This window comes from Myotis myotis, unplaced genomic scaffold, assembly GCF_014108235.1.
Source record: "Myotis myotis isolate mMyoMyo1 unplaced genomic scaffold, mMyoMyo1.p scaffold_m19_p_8, whole genome shotgun sequence".
Classification (NCBI taxonomy): Eukaryota; Metazoa; Chordata; class Mammalia; order Chiroptera; family Vespertilionidae; genus Myotis; species Myotis myotis.
In genome coordinates this window covers 12,923,755-12,945,426 of record NW_023416390.1, presented here as the reverse complement: position 1 = coordinate 12,945,426, position 21,672 = coordinate 12,923,755, and the positions used below count along the sequence as shown (strand labels likewise).

Sequence of the window (21,672 nt, the reverse complement as noted above, 5' to 3'; positions counted from 1 at the left end):
AGCTGTCCCCCCTGTAGCAAAGGCACCGACCTAAACCGGGGAAGTTTGGCCTCCACAAGGGGATAAGCGCAGTAAACCAATTTTCCGCCATAAAACGTGATCGGTGAAATTGGTTTGAAGTGGTGCTGGCTAGGTACCACCTCTGCTGGGGAGTGAAGGCAAAACTGTTACCCATTCACACAAAGTCCCCAACAACTTGGCAGCCTCTGGTGTGTGCTGGTTCCCAACCATGGCTGCCTTCCCTATGGCACCAGGACACCCCTTTCGGGGCTCTGCCCCTTCCACTTGTTTCTAGAATTCTCCAACTGCTCATGGAAGGTACTCGGGTTACCAGGGAGACTTGCTCTCAGGGGAGGGGACAAGAGGCACCAGGAAAAGCTATGGGCCACCAGCTTTCTTACATGGGTCACTTCAACTTTTTCTCTGCCTCTCCATTCCCCTGCCACATCCCCCGCACCCAATGTAGTTTCCGAACAACTGGATATAAGAATAACCACTTCCATTTCTGTTTTGAAAAGAGAATTCAGGACCTGCAAAAATAAAGGATTAGAATGCTAGGAAGAGAATATGTTTTCTTACAGCTTCAAAAATCTCAGTGTTTTGTGGAACACCAAGATTTGTAAAAATGTTACAGTTTTACATTTTATTTAGTTGATCATGTTACTTAGAGCAGATAAACATTATTTTAACATAGCTCATTATAATCAATTTGAAATACAAAGCCACAAATATTAAGTGGGGCAAATGTAGGCTTACAGTTGCGAGTATGAGAAACACAGAGTTTATTCTTGTATTATAACTTATTAATTATTGTACTCGTTTCCATATGAAGAACCGTAAACCTACGTTTGCCACACCATGTATTTATCACGTACCTATGATCTAGCTGCTACTGCAGAGGATACAGCAAAGTTCAAGACACAGTCCTTACCTTCAAAAAGCTAACACTTTCCTAGTTGGGCAGATGAGCTAAAAACGCTCCCCCAAATAATAATTTGAGAGGCTTTGTCAATTCAAGAATCCATGCAAAATGATACAGATTTGGACTTACTACAAAGTTAAATCACTTAATTGTTATATAACAATACAATCTGGGCGTAAACATGGCCCCCTTAAAAGGTGGACTCTGGGACTCTGGGCCACTCCATTTGACACCACCATGTCATACTTTTTTCCTTATGATTCTGCTTTTATCCTCCATTCCTGGGATTCTGGTTTATATTATTCAGTCTGTCTTATGGGGGTATAGGCCTTATGTTTTATAGTAGACGTATCTTCATCCGCTGATGTCCTTTGCCAATAACTGAACTGCAGCTTTCTGCACAGGTGCCGGGGTGAGTAAAGGATTGTAGATGTGCCTGTCCCAATTTTTTGGATGTCACAAACTCATGCAAGAGAAGAGTCTTGCCTTTGGGGAGATCTTGCTCTTTGAATGCACACGGTTATCAAGTCGACAAGGAAGTTGAAACTCTTGCTTTGAATGACATGGTACTAATGAAACTCTAAATAGTGAGCACATGGTCATTGAGGGAGAACAATCCGGTGAGACGGCCCCTGAATTTGTACCACCAAAGCTGAAAGGTAATATGTCTGCCTGCAGCCCGACTGCTTCCTATCAGAATTATTCTAATCAATGTTTAGGAATAAATGCCAAAGAAGAGCCCATAAAGTAATCATCTTTTTTTTTTTCAAAGCAATAGGTGGCTCTGAACCAACCCACAAGATAGGTCAGATACCCGGGAAGTTACCTGGGTACCTGCAAAACCAACTGCATTAAAACATTTGCCCAGCATAGAAAAATCTGAGCACTTGGAGATGCTGCTAACATAGTAAAGATCCTACTAAAAGAAATATTAATTTTCATTGTGCTTGTGGTCTCAGGGGAACAACAACAACAACTAAAACCTTCACAAACATTATCTTTAAGCTAGTCTCATCAAATATTCAAATATATGTTACTTGCTTTACCTTGTTCTCTTTCATACTTTTTTCCTTCCTTCTTCCCTTCCTTCCTTCCTTCCTTCCTTCCTTCCTTCCTTCCTTCCTTCCTTCCTTCCTTCCTTCCTTAACTTCTTTCTTCTTTCTTTCTCTTCTTTCTTTTCTTTCTTTCTTTCTTTCTTTCTTTCTTTCTTTCTTTCTTTCTTTCTTTCTTTCTTTCTTTCTTTCTTTCTTTCTTTCTTTCTTTCTTTCTTTCTTTCTTTCTTTCTTTCTTTCTGCAATTTGGCCCCAATGGGATTAAAATATAAAATCCATGTACGTTGGCTTTGTTCTTAAAAAATTTACTTATCACCCACACTACGTTAAATCCTCTGAATTAGTACCTCCTTACATTATTTTCCTATTTCCTTGCCCCATCTCAAGCCTAAAAGTCAGAAAAACATTTTCTTCAAAGAATCATTTTTCTTGGCTTTGACTGACATTTGCAAATAGGCCACTCAAACATGTATCCTGATGTGGAGCATGCCTTGCTCTCGCTAGAGCCCGAGAACAGTTAAAGAGGCAGCCTGTGGCTTTCCCTTTCCCATAATATGGGCCACTGACAAAAGACAGATGTGCCCTTCTTTTTGGACAGATGAAGCCACAGCTCTATTTTTAAGTCTGTAAATGCTAACTCTGGTATGCCATCTCTGCGTTTTACTCCTCAGTGGCTTCTGTCCACTTACAGCTCCTACGGGTCCCAATGCTTCCCTGGCTTCTAGCTCCCTCTCCTTGTCCACATAGAAAAGAATAAGATATTATCACATGCATCTTGGCCTAGGAATTCCCATTTTTAAACTCAATAATGTAACTGTGACAGGAAAGGTTTTGTGTCCTGTTCAAGTTTCAGGCAAACATGTCAAACTGATGTGACATGGCCCGAAGTTAGAGCATTAAGTCAATGAGTCTATATTGACTCCAGTCTATACTGGAAAGTGAGGTCTTTACTACCCAGAATGACTAGTGTGTCTCTCTGAGAAGAACAGATGACTGTTGCTATAGGTGTTTTTGGAATTATTCTAGAGGAACAACTGTCTACTGGAGTGGAACATGTGACTAACAATGACAAGACTCAAATGGAACTTTGGGATAGTTCATGGCCATCCACCTGGAAGCCTCTTCCTGGAACCATAACACAACTGGCACCACGACGACACCTTGCCTTGCAAAAAACATTGAGTGACATGTTTAGTCCTGTTTGTTGTCTGCCGTTGCTAAGTTCTCTCCAGGCAACCCATGAACTCTCCACCCTTTTAATTTGATGCTTTTCACATTCCTGAAGAATGTGGTTCTCATCACGCAGTTGCCACAAGGGTTACTGGTTTAGTAAACTTTGATGTGAATTTTCTTTCTAAAAATGACTTTGGTGCACATAGTATAACATCGCAACTGTGGTTTCTGAAATTCTGAAATAAGTGTTTTATCTTTAAGGACATTTTTGCTATTCTGTGGTGAAGTTGTCAACACCTTCTAATGTATGAGAATTTCTCCTTTCTCCCCCAATATATAATTTCTTCCATATTTTCAGATACTTACATCATCTAAGCCAATTTGTTGGCACATTTCACCCCATACTATAGAGAGAAACCACAGTATAGATTTTAAGTGCTGACAGAGAAAGAACTGTTAATTTGCCTAGTCTGCAACCTGTGCAATTTTCTACTTCTTACATAGAGTATAAATTTCCTGATAGTTATATTGATGTTTTATTAACTGTGGATGTGCTGGGTGAAAAAAGAAGGTGTCTTTCTCAGAGATGATTTTTTTCTCATTTGATACTTTCCCATCACCTGAATATTGGTAATAGTGAGCAATAATATAGTCTGAGTTTGGAGACATCTATATCTTTGAAATCCCCTCCTCTGCAGACAAACTAAGCAAAACAAAATAATACTGTTTAGGGATTCAATTTGTACTTTTGGAATTAGGCAGCTTCATAGACCTGCTTTCTCTTGGTGTAAACTTCTCAGCTCTCATTAGGTGATTCACATGGGTGGCTCTAGTTCTCTATGTGCCATCCCAACATGTTTCTCAGGCTCTTCCATGAAACCTTGCATCCCTCCTTCATCACCTACTAAAGAGAATGGCACCTACATCCACCCAGTTGCCCAAGCTCTGGACTCCAGACTTATTCGTATTACCTTTTCCCTCACGGACCACACATCTAACCAGCCACCAAGACATATCAAGGTGAATCTTCTTAACAGTACCCGCCTTTCTTCCCTTCCTGGCATTGCCCACTGTGACAGCCTCAGGTCAGGCCTAAGGCTTTTCTACAGGAATTACATCAATAGCTTCCCATTGTCTTTCCTGATTCTAGCCTCATCCTTAAAATTTATTCTCCATAGAATTATCAGGGGGCTTTTTCCAGAATGCCAACCTGATCAAACCATCCCCTGGTTTTAAATGCCTCCAGTGGCTGAGAGCTATTGAGTAGTCAAACTTCTTGGCATGCTGCGTCAGGTGCTTCACAACTACGTGTCTTGCCTCTTCCTCACCTCAGATTCAACATGTGCATATAAAATGTGTAGCACTTGATATTCTGTATTGAAATCTCTATTGATTTGTCTCTCTTTCACTCCTTACCCAAGCCACCAGCCTAGACTGTAAAGCAATAGAGCTAAAGGCGGTGTTTCAGTAAGGAATATTTTCTCAACGCCTAGCTCAGTGACAGCTACACAGGATTGTCCAACTAAAAGTTTACTGAATGGATGAATGAATCAATCAACAAAGTGTCAACTCTCGCTACCATCATGATCTTATCCAACGATAGAACACTAGATTAAATGTCCCTCACAATCCAACTTCTCAAGTTTCCTACGCTCCTCTCAGCTGTCACAAGAACACAAGGACAGGTTTACTTCCTTCCATCAGATGCCAGCCTGTCTCCATCTTTTCTGGGCTCAGCTTCAGCCAGATTCCCTACCACTTTCCTCCCACACATAAAGCGTACTAAGTCAAACTCTCATCTTCTTCAAGACTTAATGTGCCTCCCTAAATGACTAATTTACTACTAGAGAGACACTTAGGCACTGGGGAGAATCTGGCTCATTATTTAATAGCCAATAAGGCCAGCTGTTTCATTTCAAGAAATTAATGGTCTTTAAAACCTTTCCATATTGTACCAACTGTGCTTCTCAACGAAGAGCCAAGTGACTTTTATTAGTAGGGTTGATAAAAGCCAAACCCTGTTAGTCTATGCTAGTTTTCTTCATAATACCAAGAGAGTCTTCGGGGATATCTGGTTATTTTTGCTTTACTCTCCCTGTGGATTCTTTGAAATATTTTCTCTGCTGAATTTTCTTTGTCGGTCCCTTGGAGACTGCAAAAGGTGGTCCGACAGCTGTACTCCATGGCCTGATGGCTTGATCCTCTGCCTTCTTGACATCTTAAGGAATGCCTTTCAGCATTTAGCCCAGTTTGGCTGAGACAGTGAGCAGTTTGTTAGTTCCAGGTTAGCTCATTCAATCTTTAGCCACTTGAAATTACTCTTGTGTAAAAAAAAAAAATTCACATTCAGAGGATGTTTTATGAAACCATCTTTCTCTTATTCATATTCCGTCATTAGGCAAAAAGGTCAAGAAAAGGCTAGATGAAGCCACAAATCCATATTATGAGACAAAAGATAGAGCAGCCCTTAAATTTTTAGCTCTTGATCAGTACTCGAGGACACTCAGCTTTTAAGAACAAGACTGAGTAAAATACATTTGCCGTCTACCAGCAGCTAATGTCTCTATTCTTTTTAAATATCAACTGTTGCCAGTGGCACGTGAACAGCTGTAGTACCATACCCTACATACATAAAACGGATTATTTATCTAAGTTATATATGGCAAGGGTGGCTATGGCTTAATGTTAATATTGTACTTTCTTTGGGTTTCCTGTGGTTTTATGCTGCTATAATTTAAAGTGGGATTGATGTAGTATTTTTTGTTCCAAAAAAGGTTGCTGTCTACTCAGACTCTTGAGAGCTCCCCCTCCCTCTTTACTTTCTGGGGGTGGGAACAGAATGTTAGTTTCAGATGCAGGGAAGGCAGCCTTGGTGATCACACAAGAGTGGCCTCTGACACTCAAGTAGGCCAGCACTGGAGGATGTGATGAGGGGAGGGGAGTGAGGGCACAGAGGCAGGAGCTTGCTTTCTGGGATTGATATGCTGGGAAGGTTTTGTCCTCTCTAGAAGCAGGCAGGGAGGCTGGGTGTGGAACAGAAGGACACATGCACACTATGATGTGTGTGACTGAGAGGCAGGAGGCCACAATGAGGCTTCTCGCTAAAACTCTCACATCCACTCTGATATTGAAGGTACGTCAGCACAGTAAGTTAGTGTTTGGGTATTTTCTCATAAACTTTATAAATTAAATCTTCTCTGTGAATCCATTATCATCTTATTGAAAAAAACGACACAAAAACGCCCAACACTTGCTAGTCACATAAGAATCATAATATGAGGATTTTTATGAACGACTCCTTTAAGAGTTTACAGTCAATCCTTCTAATTCCGTAAATCTTACTGAGTCACAAAACTCTCTCACTCACACCTTCCTTCAGAAATGTGAAAGTACATTGCTGCTTGGGATGACATGTGTGTTCAAAGATTTCCCACAGTAGAACAAATAAATGAAAACTAAATAAAATAATAAATAACTAGAAGAAAATATGGGCAAATACATGGCCTCATGATGGGAGACAATGTTTTGTATATAAAGCAGATGAATAAGCCATAAGGCAAAAGATCAAAGATTTAACTATAAAAATGACAATTCCTATTAACTATAAATTTAAAGTTAAATAATGTTAACATATGACATGTTAATGTTCTTAATACTATTTGACGAGATCTAGTAAGTCAAGAAGTAAAAGTTGAATACAAATGATAAATTACAACAGACTGAAAAAAATGCAAATTCCAATAAACACATGAGAAAAGTTCAAACTTACTAAGAGTAAAGAAATTACAAATTAAAACAGTTTGTGATCACCTGGCTGGTTTGCTCAGTGGTTAGAGTGTTGGCCAGTGGACTGAAGGGTCTCTGGTTCAATTTCCAGTCAAGGGCATGTATCTCGGTTGCAAATTCCATCCCTGTCCCCGGTTGTGGCACCAGCAAGGGGCAACCAATCCAATCGAAGTGTCTCTCTCACACCAATGTTTCTCTCTCTCTCCCCCTTCCCTTTCTCTCTTCCACTCTCTCTAAAAATCAATGGAAAAAATATCCTCACTTCTCAGGTGAGGATTGGAAAAAAAAAAAACCAGTTTGTGGTCATAACTGTTATTTTTAACCTATTAAATTGATAATGCTGGTGAGGGTGCAAGTTGGTACAGCTTTTATAGAGATCGGTGAGGCAATATATATCAAGAACTTTTAAAATATTCACACATTAGGAATTTATCCTGTTGCCTGCGTGTCTTATGACAAGTACTTTTTGTTTTCAGGAAGATGAGCTTAAGCATCTTTATAGAACTGGATGTAACTGATCCAGTCTTACAGGTTTCCTACATTTAACACTGGTATCTTAGCAAGAAGTCTAACGCTAAGGTGAGATTATAGAGGCCACATGTGTGGCATGACCAGGGCTATAGGACTATCCTTGCATTTGGGCAAATTTTTGTTATTCTTAATTTGAGCATAGGCGTCATGTTGAAATCCATGCAGAACTTTACCTGGTATGTGTTTACAGCACGATCCTAAGTCACGTCACTGGCGTCATTCATTGCATGCAGGAGTTAGGCACCTTAGTGCCAGTTTTCATTTGCTGAGGCTTTCTACAATCTCAGGGGTATTCCCAGAGGTGCTACTGTACTTCAGTGACATTCTGAGCACGGGCTCAGCAGAAAATGAACTTGTCAAAGACTTTACAGCATGCTGATGGACTGTACATTTGAGTGAAACAAAGAGAAACCAGAATTCCGTTCTTCTGGGGTGATGTTCTTGGGCTGCTCTGTCCATGCTATGGTTGTCCATTGAGTACCACATAAGACAACCAACTCACAGAATTCCTCCAAAAATAAAATGCAGGCGTCAAGACTGCCTGGGGCTACTGAATAATTACTTAATTTTCTCTCATCAAAGGCAACCAGGACTGATGCACTTGCCCCCTGAGACCGCACACTCGCTAGTGGAGCTTGCTGCCGTGCCTCACCCCTATCTCGCCGTCACTTCCGGTCTACTAGAGGACTTCCTCTAAGTATCCGTGCTTCATGGCTGGGGCTTCCTCTCACCAGTGCACGGGGTGGGCAGAAGCTGGCTCCCTTAGGAACTACTATTAGCCAATGAGGAATAGGACTTGGAAGACACACAGCGCAATATCCTCGCTCTTCCGAGGGGCAGGGTGTGAGTCCGCCCGCACCATGTCCAGAGGCCCCAGCAGAACTGATCCATTGCCTGCAGCAGTGACCTGCTTATCAATGCGCTCCATCCTGGCATTCTTGCCTTCCTCCCCTCGCTCCCCTTCCAGTGCTTCCTGGGAACGCTTCCCAAATAAAATCACTTGCTCCAAAGCCTTTATCCCAGGGTCTGCTTTTGGGGCAAACCTAGCCCAAGGCTCCAAAATGAGGGCATTTTTTTTTTTTTACTTTTGAGTTTGAACTCGAAAAGTATGGGAGCTTCCACTCACTGTTCCTTGTTTTTTGTTGTTGTGCTATTGCCACAACAATACAAGGAACTCAATATGTCCATTAGCCAGGTACACCAAATCCTTGTGTTTTCCCCATTTACTTTATCACTGATTCTCCCTCCCCCCTTTCTCCTCTTCCCAACCCCTCCTTCTCTCCATATGCAACATGGACACACATACACATATTAGTATACATCCCTATTATTATTTCCTGAACCATTTGAGAATAATTTGGAGACATATGCCTCTTTATCCCTAGATATTTCAGTGCATATTTTGGAAGAATAAGGATATTCTGTTTTCTAAGCACAACAGAGTTCCTCAAATGATTTCTTCTCACCCTCATGCCTATGCTTCATGGGGTCAGAGCTGTGCTTAGTCACAGACTGCCATTAAGTCACCAGTTCTTCCTATATGAGAAAAATGTAATTTCCAGAATGAAATTACACAGACAGTGAGAGATAAGACTTTGCTGTCCACATAAGCAGTGAAGACATGTCACAACCACAGACCGGCAGCCAGGCCTGTGCGATTTGCCCTGATCATCTGCCTCTTTCTGAACTTTTGGAGTAAAAGACTCCACATTTCTGGGGCTTCTTCTGGAAGTCTGAAGGGCACCTCAAATCTAACACCTCTCAAACCATGCTCACGAGCCTCTCTCCAAACCTAGTCCTCTGCCAGCATTGCCTTCCTTGGGGAAGGGTACCACCACCCAGCTGTTGTGTGTGCGTTCATTCTTGACACCTGGCTTTCCTTATCCCCTACACCGCCACATGCAACCCATCATCACTGTCAGTTCTCTCCACCATCTCTTTCCATCTCTACTATCATCACCGTCACCCTTGTACACCCTACCAACATCTCTCACAGGAAGGACAGCAATGATCTCTGAACTGGTGGGCACCCACTCCAGCCTCCCTCCACTCTATTCTCCAGCCTGCAGCTACAAAAAAATAACTGAAACACAATCTGACCATGACATTATTCTGCTTAAAAGCCATATGGTTTCTAGTAGTGTTGGAATATACATAAACATCCTTCACTTACCCACCCATGACCTGCCTTCCACCTACCTCTCCCGCTCTACCCTCGCGGTCTCTGTCCCAGCCACACAGCCTTCTCTCAGCCTCCCGTTCACCACGCTCTCTCCACCACAGGGCCTGTGCATGTGCTCTCTGTTTGGAATATTAATTATTTCTTTTTTCTAACCTCCATTAGACCATAGCTCAAGTCTTACTCCCTGCCTTGATTTAGTTCAATTTCCCATATTTTCTTGAATGACATATCTCTCCTTTTTCATAATGGGCAGAGTTGCAATTTTATGTTTACTTTGTGACTGACTGTACAATGACTATACCTTCCACTACATATAAGACCCACAGTAGAGAGCTTTGTCTTGTGGGCTTATTATTGTATCCTCAAGGCCTACAGAGTATATTGAACTTGGTAGGCAGTCAGTGAAGAGTTGCTGAATGAAGAAAGTAGAAAAGATATGCGATTTTTCTAGCTCATCTGTTCAGGCTAATAAAGTTGCCCAATTTACTCTGAACCATTCAGGACTGACCTGAATAAAAAAAAAAATCAGATAGGAAAGGACTGACCAGAAAAAGGACAAACTGACGAATTCAAGCTATTGATAAGGTGATAACATAAGTGACCTGTCTATACGTAACCTGCAGAAGGCAGCCGTCACTTTGTCGTGGCTACATTACACATTCATGCATCTGGAAATTACTCACACAAAACATCGTCTGGAAGCTCTGTCTTGTATAGGGACCTGATTCTGATGTTGGAGAAAACTGTAAGAGGGTATTGCACAGTGTTGCCATCCAGTATATATTATCAAAGGCACCAACAGAACAGTAGAAAGTGACCCAGCACAAATTCTAATCCTGATTTTATAGGATTGTTTCCAGCAGGAAAAGTTCACGGTGGCGAGTTCCTTCTCAAAATAGCCCGGCATGCTTATTTTCCATCTTAAGCCTCTGCTGCAACAATTAAGCTCTTTCCAGTACCCTGCACAAACCAGGCTGCCAGACACTATCATTTCTGAAAACGGGTCTGCATTTGCCTCGGCTACACGCAAGCAATTAGTGGGCAGAGACCTTATCTGAGCAGCCAACGCCCCGTCTTCACTTTCAAGCAATGGCCAAGTTCAAACGCTGCTAATGATGCCCCAGAGCGTATTGTTGGTGGAGAGTGGCCAATGGGAATTGCCAGGTTCCCACCTATTTAACATGCCATTCCGTGTCCAGCCATGAGGGTCAGTCTTGCTAATTGTGGAGCGGCACAACCCTCTGTTAGGACCAACCCCAACCACTTCTATCCAGGCTTAATTGAAGACTTGGAATGTAGGCAGGAACACATTCTGGATGTGGTTCTATTTGTACCACCCCTTCCCACATTTGTACCGCAAATGTTTGCCTTTGCGAGAAATAATGGAGCTGGACCAAGGTGTTTCCTGGCACAAGGACGGAGGTCATGGGGCCCATGTCACATGAAATCCAGGGCACAGATGGGCTCAGATGGCACCTCCATGGTCACTGACTGCCAAAGCTCTCTTCTCTGGTCTTGAAGCAACAGAGTCTATAAAAGCCATCCCTCCACAGTTTTCTGGCACGTACATCCCAGCCACGTCCCCCGAGGATCTGCCAGGGACTATATGTGAACGGAGCAACAATACTTTCCTGGCTACAAAAATTGCTGAAGTGGAACCGACGGCTATATATTTTTTAAACACCAGCATAACAAAGAGGCAGTCTTTAAAAAGAGCACTGTTTAAAAGATATTTCGGCTGGAAGGAAGTGGGTGTTTACTAGTACATGTGTTCAGGGGAGCTCTGTGGTTCTTAGTAATTTTGAATGCCTGTTAGGGGTTTTTGCATTTTAATGTCCTGCAGTTACATATTGCAGAGATGTGTGTGTGTGTGTGTGTGTGTGTGCGCGCACATGCAGGGGTTGGGGGGTGGACACAGCGAGAGCTGCTGCAGTACAGGATGGTCACTGAGTACTTTTACCTGATTACAGCCAACCTAGCACAAGACAACCTGATTCACGGAGATTCTGCAGGTTTCCGGATTGGAAAGAGCTGGACTGAATTCAAAGTGCCCCTTATTACTCTGTGTGCGGTCTTGACCATAACATTTTGCATCTCTCAGCCTCAGTTTCTTCATCCATAATATAGGGATAATAATACCCAGGATTGTTACTAGAAATGAGGTGACATATTTAAAGGACCCACCGGAGTTCTTGGAGCATAATTAGATACCAAACAAGTGTTAGTGGCTGCCTGCATGCCCCATTGCAAGTGTTTCTGTGGAAGGATAGTGCAGAGTGCAACCCTCAAAGAAATTAGGTGCAGTACATCCCGGAGCCATGCACACGGGGGTGTAACGGTTATGCCTGCAAAGCCCTAGGCAGAGCCATGTACATCCTCTTAGTCGTGAGGAAAATGTGGCCATCTTGTTTTCACTTAGGGAAAGCATCTTATAGTGATATAAGAATAAAAATGGCAAACTTCTAGAGTATTTTTCTTTTCCTCCATGACTTCCCTACTGTTCTCTTCATTGTATTTTATTACTTTTTCACCACCTCTAGGTTGGAACATTTTTCATGTTCTTTGAGCTCTAAAAGACAATGAACACAGATGTGTTTTTAACATGGTCTAAGCTGTCTTTCTTCCCATGAACTCATGCTTCTCGAGAAAAAGCTGATGTAGTTCAGCCTCTCCCTAAACTGTCTGTGTTCAGGGCAGCACACAGTGAAATAAAACTCATAGAGAACTGAGTTTGAATTCTTGTTTGGGTGCCACTTGGAGGATGGATATTTTTCTTTTGTGAATGACAGCCGTCATAATGACCGCTATGCAGTTAGAGGGTGAGGATCAATGAGGCGATGCACGTAACATACCTAGCCCATGGGAGGGTACTCAGTGCATTTACAATACTCCTCTTACTTCTGTTGCCCTAATTGTTCGTAGCTTGATTTTCTCTTCAAGTATAATTGGACAGTTTAGGAGTAAACATGACATCTTTGAAACCATCTACATGCAGATTTGGGTTCATAAAAATGGAAACTCCACCCAGTGATTTTACTCTTAAATATTCTTGTTGAATAACATCATGTGTTCACGCATTTGGGGATGCACTTGCTTTTCATCCAAGATGCCTGTCTGTTTTAGTGATGAAATGGCATTTTATATAATCATATAACACCAGCCTCATAAACACATACACACCAGAGAATATCATGAGTTAATGCATTCGGTTTATTCAGCATCTCTGCCTGCAGTTGGTTGGCCTGAGGACAAATCTGGGGACAGCAAATCCAGGAACATGAGTCATGGGACAGGCACAAAGGGCTGGGGAGATGGAGACAGAGGAGGTGGGTGCAGCATGAAGGGTGGGCCATGCAAACAGTGCAGCCCAGTCCAGAAACTCACAGCAGTGACCCTTGTGTACGAGCTTTTGGAGGCAGAAAGGGCAGGATGAGGATACACCAGGAAAACTTCCAGAATAGCCAAAGAGCATGAGAAATTAGGTGCAGAGCAACCCTCAAATCTGAGCAGTTGCCTAGGCACAAAGCAGCCTTTCCTCTGGGCCGGAGAAGTGGGAAATAAATGCTAAAGCTCCTGAAATGTGTGCAGGAGGGAAAGCATGGAAGTCAGCCACCGAATGTAACACGTTTCAAGTTCAAGGTAGTGTCAGATCTGGCGTTCTTAAAATAGCAGGCACACACTCTGCCTCTAAAAGAGTACTTAACAAGCAAACATGTAGTAGTTTAGAATTTTCTATGGAAAATGAGGGAAAAGTAAGAATGTATGGAATTTAACATATGTGGTCTATCAAAGTTCAGTTAAAATTATTTTGGGGACATCAGTCCTGTAATGGGTCTTAACATGTTTTAAATCACTAATATTCTAGCTAAACTCATAATGGAGGCCTTCAATTGAATAATTAATATCAAATATTCTAACTGGCATCAAGGATATATTGCCTAGGAGGAAATGATGAAAAGTGTTATTAAAATGGACTTTTATCAGAGGAACTAAGTGACATAAAAACGACATGGCAGCAGCATTAACCCCCTGATCTCAGCTGTTTGGCATCTGAAGGCACTATTACACGAGAGGGCTTTTTGCATTTTTCAGGAAGTTTGAGTTGACAATGGAGACATCTTAATCTCACAAAGAATTCAATCGCTGCTAATTCATCATCGTGCCCTCCGCACTAAGAGGGAGGTGGTGTCAGAGAGGCCAGTCCAGCAGGCAGCTGACTCCACAGGGCAGGGAAGCAGGGACGAGATTTCCAATACGGGAGCCCGAGGAGCAAGGAGGAGAAGCTGGCTCTGGTGGGCGAAGAGTGTCACTGAACTTCAAGAGGCATTAAACTCTGTCACATGCAGATGCGGGAGATGCGATCTAGACAAGCTCTTCAGCTGCCTTCACATTCCTGCAAAGTCAGAGCAGCAGCCGCAGCCCTGAGCTCTGAAAGGTGGCTTTTCACGGCAAGAAAGGGCCGTTCAGATAAAGTTGTGCCACCCGGAAGTTGTCAGAGAGACTGGCCACGATTCGCTGTATCAGATGAAGGGTGACAGGCCCCTGTCTGGAGACGTGGGGACAAGGACTACTTTTAGCTGCAGTGACCTCAAATCCAGCCTTGACTGCAAGGAGCGGTCCGCATGTTCGCATGAAGCACCTTACTTGTCACACTGGCCTTGTGGCAGAGAGAAGCACTCAATTAGGCAGTGTGGGGACTTTGTCAGCTTCTCCGGGCCCAGATGGCCAAACCCTGCCCACACCTGACACACACACAGACGCCCAGTGTGCTGACTGCTCAAGTTCTCATCGAAGTCATTTTATCACTGTCTAGGTTCGCTTCAGCCAAGGCCAGGCCTGGGCACTGGTGGATATCTTTGCAGAACTCGAATGTCACTGCCACCTGCTTAGCAAGTGTCATAAAAACAATGCCAAGTTGGCCATGGAAAACGCAACAGCCATGAGCAGAGCGGAGGCTAAATGGAGAAAAGAATGCGATGAACGAGAGAGGGCGAGTGTCTTGGAGCAGCGAGGCAATGACAACCAAGGACGCAGAGGGGACCCAGACAAGATGTTCTCAAGGAGGAGGTGCTGTGCACGCTGCGAACTCCAAAGTCAGCTGCACACGTGGGCCTGGAGTCCTCCTGGGGCTGGGCAAGAGCATATGTAGGGAAGAAAGCTGAAACCGACAACACGAACCAACGGAAACGTTACAGCAGAAGCACATTCTTACGGCTCGTTCCTCTGATCTGAACACCATCCCACCCAATATCACAACACTGGGAACGCGCTTAGAAAGCTAGTGTATTTTAGGTTCTTAGGCAGCAAGCATACGCTGTCTGCTCCTTCTAAAGTTGCTCTTTCTACCAGAAATCAGTTCTGGGATGCCGCTTCTCATGATACAGCCAAGTTAAGGCTGCGTCAGAAGTTCAAGTAACTACGTAACACGGGTGAGAGTGACGCCAGGACGGGAAGCCACACAGCCTGCGCGGGCCTCCGTCTCACATCAGTCTGGGAGAGAGCGTCTCTCACCCCGGTGGGTGTCATGAAGGTTTCCACCAGAAAATTTATCATCATTTTGTTTCTTCCTGGTAGAGATTATTCCTAATCTTAAAGAACCAAAGCACCAATTTGCAGATACTGCGTTCTCATCTCTCGGGAGTGTTCTAACAAAACAGGAGTCTCTTTTTGGTAGGCAAAGTATATTGCTTAATGTTCATCTAGCAATTACACATTAAACTGTTCATATTTCAAGGGAAGGACTCGAGGGAATGGGAAAGAATTGATTTTATGACAGCATTACAGAGACGGTGGAAAGGCATTACCTAACCTGTATATTAGTAATGTCTGTGTCATATACAAAGATGAATAAGACACAGCCCCTGTCCTCAAAAGCACTTACAGTTTAGTGAGAAAGACAGAGGAGGAGTATGAAATGAAGGGAGTGTGATAATCGCAGAGTTTGGATCTGACTCAGAGCTGGATAACCTTAGTCTCAGAGGTTAAATGTACAAACCTGCAGCCGGACTGCTTGGGTTCAAATCCCAGCTCTACTGTTTCTAGCTGTTGAACTTGGGCAATTTTACTTCCTTTCCCTATGTCTGTGTTCTTGCATATGAAATGGGGACAATGACAGGGTTGCTACTGAGTCATAGCATTGCTGTGAGCATAAGGTCAGTCAGTAGATATAAAGCATTTAGAACAGTGCCTGGTATATAATGAGGGTGCACTAAAACTTTTATTGATCCTAGGGGGAAAAATATGTCCTCATGAAAAATCAATACTAATATTGAAAAACAGTGCCCTGAAATAGTCAAGAAAGCTTGGGAGGAATTCTTTCCTATAACTTACTTATATAAAGACAAATCTATCCTCATCTGTAAACCAATGTATTAAAAACCTACTGTTATTATGTCCATGGTCTTAGTTTAGGTCCTGGTGCTGGGTGTAAAAACTGATGGGTACAAAAGACAATCCTTATTTCCAGGGATTTATAATCCAATGGGGTGGAAGGGACAGTGAAGAATCATAATCTAATTCAGGGTATTTTCAGTGACACAGGAAAGGTGCCAGCAGACATTATGGAAGTTAAAATGAAGCGGAGCTGAGGGAGGCTCAGCTTTGCATGGGGGCTTTCAAGTATCTTGGAAGGAAAGGGATGGATAGGCCAAGCAGACAGTTGTAACTGGGACCACAGGAAGAGTGAGACAGAAGGTTAGCCGGGTTCATTTTGCAACATCATGGTGATGAGAACTGAATCTGTAGGAATGGAGGAGGCTGCCCAGAAAGAGTCTACATAAAGGAAAGGGCTGGAGGTGGGATCAGCGGGAAGCATCACTGGCAGGCAGAAGCCTGGGGCAAGAGAGAGAGTGTCCGTGGGTGGTGAGGAAATAGAGCCGACAGGCATAGGCCACTTTTCCCTAAAGTAGGAAACGTGGGAATGAAGGAGAAAGGGAGGTTGAGGGAGGGTCTTCGTTTTCTCTGATGGACTGGATCAAGTTCATGGGGTGAGTCTGCCCCCCGAGCCCTGCGTGGCTATGAGGCATTAGAGCAGCATGGTTGGTGCTGCCCAATCCTGAGCCAACAGGAGGATCTTAGCAGCGTCTCAGCACTTCCTCCCACCAGTAAACAGAGTGCTTCTCCCACACCATATGTGTCCTGGGAACTAGCACGTCCCGTTCGGCCCTCCTGGCTAACTCGCACTGGATATGGTCTCCACACCGGGGACATTCTAAGCCTGAACTGAATCTTGTTGGACAGGCCATGACCTCTTGCCTAGACCTGAGTCCACATCCTGTACCCATTATAGGAACTTTCATCTAAAAGAAGTGCTGTCTCCTAGCGTGTCCATAGCACAGCATGTTCAGATCGTCTCAGCTTGACATGTCCTCTTGCCCCTGACCATCTGGACTACTGGTCCTTTCTCAGAGTTGGCTAATCCTTCAGCCTAAGTTACACCTCGCACAGTTATTAGCTCTCTCCTTCTCCACGCCGTGGGATTCTCAGCAAACTGTGCGGCTGAGCCTCTGCATGCACAGTAGTAGACAGGGGCAGTAAAGCAATGGCCAAGGGGCTTGAAGATGTAGGCAAGAGGGGTAGCTGTTGGTACAGGGTCCCCGAGAAGCCAGTGAGAATGAGCTCTGCTGTATGGGTTTGACGCCTTAAGGAAAGGAACACATCTTCCCCAGAGATAAAATGAAAGAGAGCTAACAATATTAAAGCAAGTCCTAAAATACGGCAGGCAGGCTCTTCACTGAGGGTTCTGCTTATATTATTGTACTTAACACTCACACCAGCACTACACAGAGGCCCTAAGGTCATCCCCAGTTCACAGATGGAAAAACTGAGCCTGGAGCAGTTAGATCTGAGCCAAGGTCACACAGGTGAGAGTGATGGCTGGGGCTGTAACTATGGCCTGACTCCAAGTCCTGTCGTCATCGTCTCTGCTCAGGGCCTGCGTGTTAATGAAGACACTGGGAATCTGCAGTGCAGGACGCAGCAGTTGAGAAGCTAATGTTGACTATTTCAAGGTCATAAAGAAAAGGAAGTGAGGTCATCTCTAGAGATTGGGCTCGGGGGCCTTGGTCATCTCCACAGGAGTTAACGGGAGCAGCCACTGTGGGACCGTCAGGGAGTCGACAGCACGGCTAAAGGGCCCTGGCCGGCAGCAGGGGCCCAGCTGGGGCTGGGTACTGTGGGTCTTGTAGTGAAGTCCATGAACACAGTTTTATGAGTTTCTCCAGCAACCTTTCACTGCCCACGTGGATAGGACCACAGAAGAGATGTGGTGCCTTTTGGCTCAGTCCTTAGGGCTGAGCACTCGGTGACAAGCCCAGAAGTGCAGTGTCACAGGCTGATGCACTGGGCCATCTGCAGAGGAGGGATAATGGGGTCCCGTGGGGCCGGCGATGGGCCAGGTGGGAATGACGGAGGCTAGGGGTGGGAGAGTAGAGTTCCCTGCCGAGGGACTGGCCAGGAGGAAGCCTGTGCAATCAGAATGGGGCCAGGAGATCCGAGAGGGGCTGGGAGGCTGCCATGAAAAAGAAGCTGTTTGCAAAAATACATACATTAATGCTCGCCTGTTATTGCAGCCTGGGAAACAGCCCTTCCCCACTCACCCAAGGTGAGTAATAACTTGTGTCAGGCAAAGATAAGGGGATGCTTTCTTCATGCTGTTTACTTCCATAAAAAACTGGGGGCTGGACAGGATAGTAAAACACGGACCCTGGTAAAAGCCCGTGTTTGCTAACGAGGCTGTATTACAACCATGCTCTGCTTTCCAAAGCAACACCCCCAGGAGAAAAGAAATAAAGCCATTTTTCTTCCAAGGCAGAAGGCTTAACATTGCTTAACAATAACACTTAACATCGCTTAGCCCTTAGCCTCAGGCAACCTCATAACTACTATGCGAGGACTTGTCTTTTTCCTGGACTGGCCAGGGCTCTGGCTTAATTTTGTGAAGTGCCATTTAGCCTGGCAGCGGCTGCACGGGCCTCCTTTAACGTGACAGCTCCATGAAAGCATAGTGGGGTGCCCCTTCACCTGGGCTCCCCCCCCATATGTCCACTGGGAAGCATTGTCTCTGTGTCGACGGCTCCACATTTGACATATAAATCAACATTATGGAGTTTATCTCCAAAGCTCCCATGAAAACCATCCACAAACAACACAGGAACCAAACCCAGCAGTAGCATATTAACAGTGGTCGGCAAACTGCGGCTCCGCAATCTGAGGCTCGCGAACCACACGCGGCTCTTTGGCCCCTTGAGTGTGGCTCTTCCACAAAATACTGACTTCTGCGCATGGGCCACGAAGTTTCAATCGCACTGTACGTGTGTGCCCGCATGTGGTATTTTGTGGAAGAGCCACACTTAAGGGGCCAAAGAGCCTCATGTGGCTCCCGAGCCGTGGTTTGCCAACCACTGCCCTATAAGGTTGGCCACTGACTTCCTATTGATAGAATCATTCCTACTTTTATTTAAAGATTTAACTCCATAAATATGTCAAAGCTTCCTGCTGCTGTGACAAAGAGGGGATCCGATGCTACAAGGAGGTGCTCTCCAAACTCTGCCCGCAAAAGGGAGAGCCGTGGGGCTGGTGGGACCCCATTAGTGGACAGTGACATGTCCAGGGCCCGGGAGACCAGGAAACCAGGGGAAATGTTGCGGGCACTCAGCGGAATCTCCACTTTCTCAGAAGCCGGCAGGGCAGCCGCTGCCTCTGCATTCTGCTGCTTGTTGGGTAAATAAGGAGCTTCCCCCCCCCCCGCCCCCCCCCCCCCCCCCCGCCACCCAAGGATTAGAGCATCTTCCTTTTAGATATTGAGATGGCATCTTGAGTTTGAGCCGTCCTCCCATTTAGAAACCAGGGAGAGGGATCTCGTGCGTTTGAGCCTTATTCATTCTCCATCACAGCAACCTGGTTGCCAGGTAGCTACAGAGGTCTGCTTGCTCAGGCAGCTGATCGCCCACCCTGGTGCTTGTGGCGAGTGGACCGTTGGCCCATTTGTTTTCCGCCTACGATGCTCGCATCCAGCCATAGTGATACTCTCGGGGCAGGCGGGATTTTATCAATTCCTACATGTGTGATGGCTCCAGAGCCACCCACAACATGAATGCATCGCCTTCGTCAGAAAACGCCCTCCGCAGTGTGCCATCCTGAAATAGACGTGTGTTGATTCAGCCGTGATGGAGTACAGTGGGGCCTTGACTTACGAGTTTAATTCCTTCCATACCCGAGCTCGTAACTTAAATTACTTGTATGTCAAATCATTAAAGTGAGTGAGTGAGACATGTGATGCTGGGCTGATGTTGTGGCGTTCACTGTGACGTTGGCTGAGCCAACTAGCGGTGGGGTATCTGAAGGTGGCTCGTAACCCGAATTTTAGCTCGCAACTCAAAGCAAAAAATCGGCTGAGAGATGGCTCATATCTCGAAAAACTCGTTAGTCGGGACACTTGTAAGTCAAGGCCCCACTGTACTTCAGGGTTTATTAGTAACAATACTTAGAAGTTGGAGATTCAGAGGACTTTATGTTCATCATGAGGAATCTGGGCATTGGTAGCACCGGCATGAAAAGTGATTTGCTGCTTCCCGTCCTAGACTGGAAGGACTCACTAAGGATGGACTCACTGTGTCTCCAGTCTGCATGTTCTCAGGGCTGATACTGAATAGAGGAGCCAGAGGTAGGTGGGGAATGAAAGAGTGACTGAAATTTATAGGCTTTTCAATGTTCTTCCGGTTTTTGATTTGTACCCAAAACTCCATTGCCTCAGTCTGAGTTCAGGTTGGCCAGGAAGAGGTTAAACTGCTTCCAGTTTTCCCCTTTTTTCTTCCCTCTCACAAGAACATACTACTTTCCATCTGCCTTAACCACAATTTCCATACACTTCAACACTGAAAGCCAGAAATTTTATATTTAAAACAACTTTTGGAGACGACTTCCATCTTTTTTTAAATGAAAACAAGACACGAGGCCAGGGGAAAGTAGGGAGAGGAAGGAAACCAAGGATGGGAAAAACTGTGAGACAAAATATAAAAAAAAGCAAAGCAGGGAGTAAAAAACCTAGCGGCACAGAAGCTTCTAAAATCCTGTATGTGGGGTATCCTGCCTAATCCGTGCCAAAAACTGGTTCTCTGTGTGACTTGAGATTTTATTACGTTTGACAGTCAACATACTATGGATAAGAGCGGACGGCCACTTAGGCTCTGCCTCGTATAACTTTCAGGAGGTTCTTTTTGCTATGAGTTGTTACGAATTTACACGCGGAAGTCTAACCAACGCGCAGCAAAACGGCACCTCCAGTTCTGAGTTAGCACTTTCGCAGCTCGGCCCTGATGGTCAGTTCCACCTGGGGTCCTCCTCTTTTTGCTAAAGGAGACACTGCAGCACGTCAGTTTTCTGGCTGTCCCTGACCTTTCCTGGCTCCCCTCCCCTCCTCCCCCCCCCTCCCCCCCCCCAGCCCCCCAGCTCACGCATTCTCACACTCCCAACTCACTGAACTCCCTGAGTGGCTGCACTGTGATGCCTCTGGAAAGGTTTCCTCTTTGTCATGTGCGCCGAGAGCAGACTAAAATTATTCCTCATCTCACAGATAAGAGCGCCGACCTTTGAGAACTGTATCTCATTTTCAAGGTGTCCAGTTACGGCCTCGGTGGATCGCGTTAGGCTGGAGTCGCTGGACGGACTTTTCCCACGCAGTTCTCGCTCCCGTTCCCGCGCCGCGCCCCTGCCTCTCACAGATATTTGCTTATTGCCTAAAGAACACGGTCAGATTCTAACTCAAGCAAAGGACGCCTTCCCAGGTTCACATTTCTCGCCTGCTTTTTGACACCCACATGGAGCTCCGAGGTAAAGGTCGGCCTGCCCTTCCTCGTGGGGACCTGCGAGCACAGGGATTTACTGTTGTGTTGTCTCTAAGCTGGGTGTAGGGTGTTCAATACCACTTTTATAGCAATGGCTTAGGATTTCCATTCCGCATCCAATATTCTTGCTGACATGTTCCATTGCAATGATATACTATTCTCTTCCCCTAAAAAGTAACCCAC

At 44.9% G+C, this 21,672-nt stretch overlaps 1 protein-coding gene across 4 annotated transcripts in view; it reads right to left on the bottom strand.

Annotated features, from left to right (window-relative positions):
* The window catches only part of PARD3B (par-3 family cell polarity regulator beta), a 916,117-nt gene that overhangs the window by 35,107 nt on the left and 859,338 nt on the right, over positions 1–21,672 (bottom strand). The window lies entirely within an intron of this gene.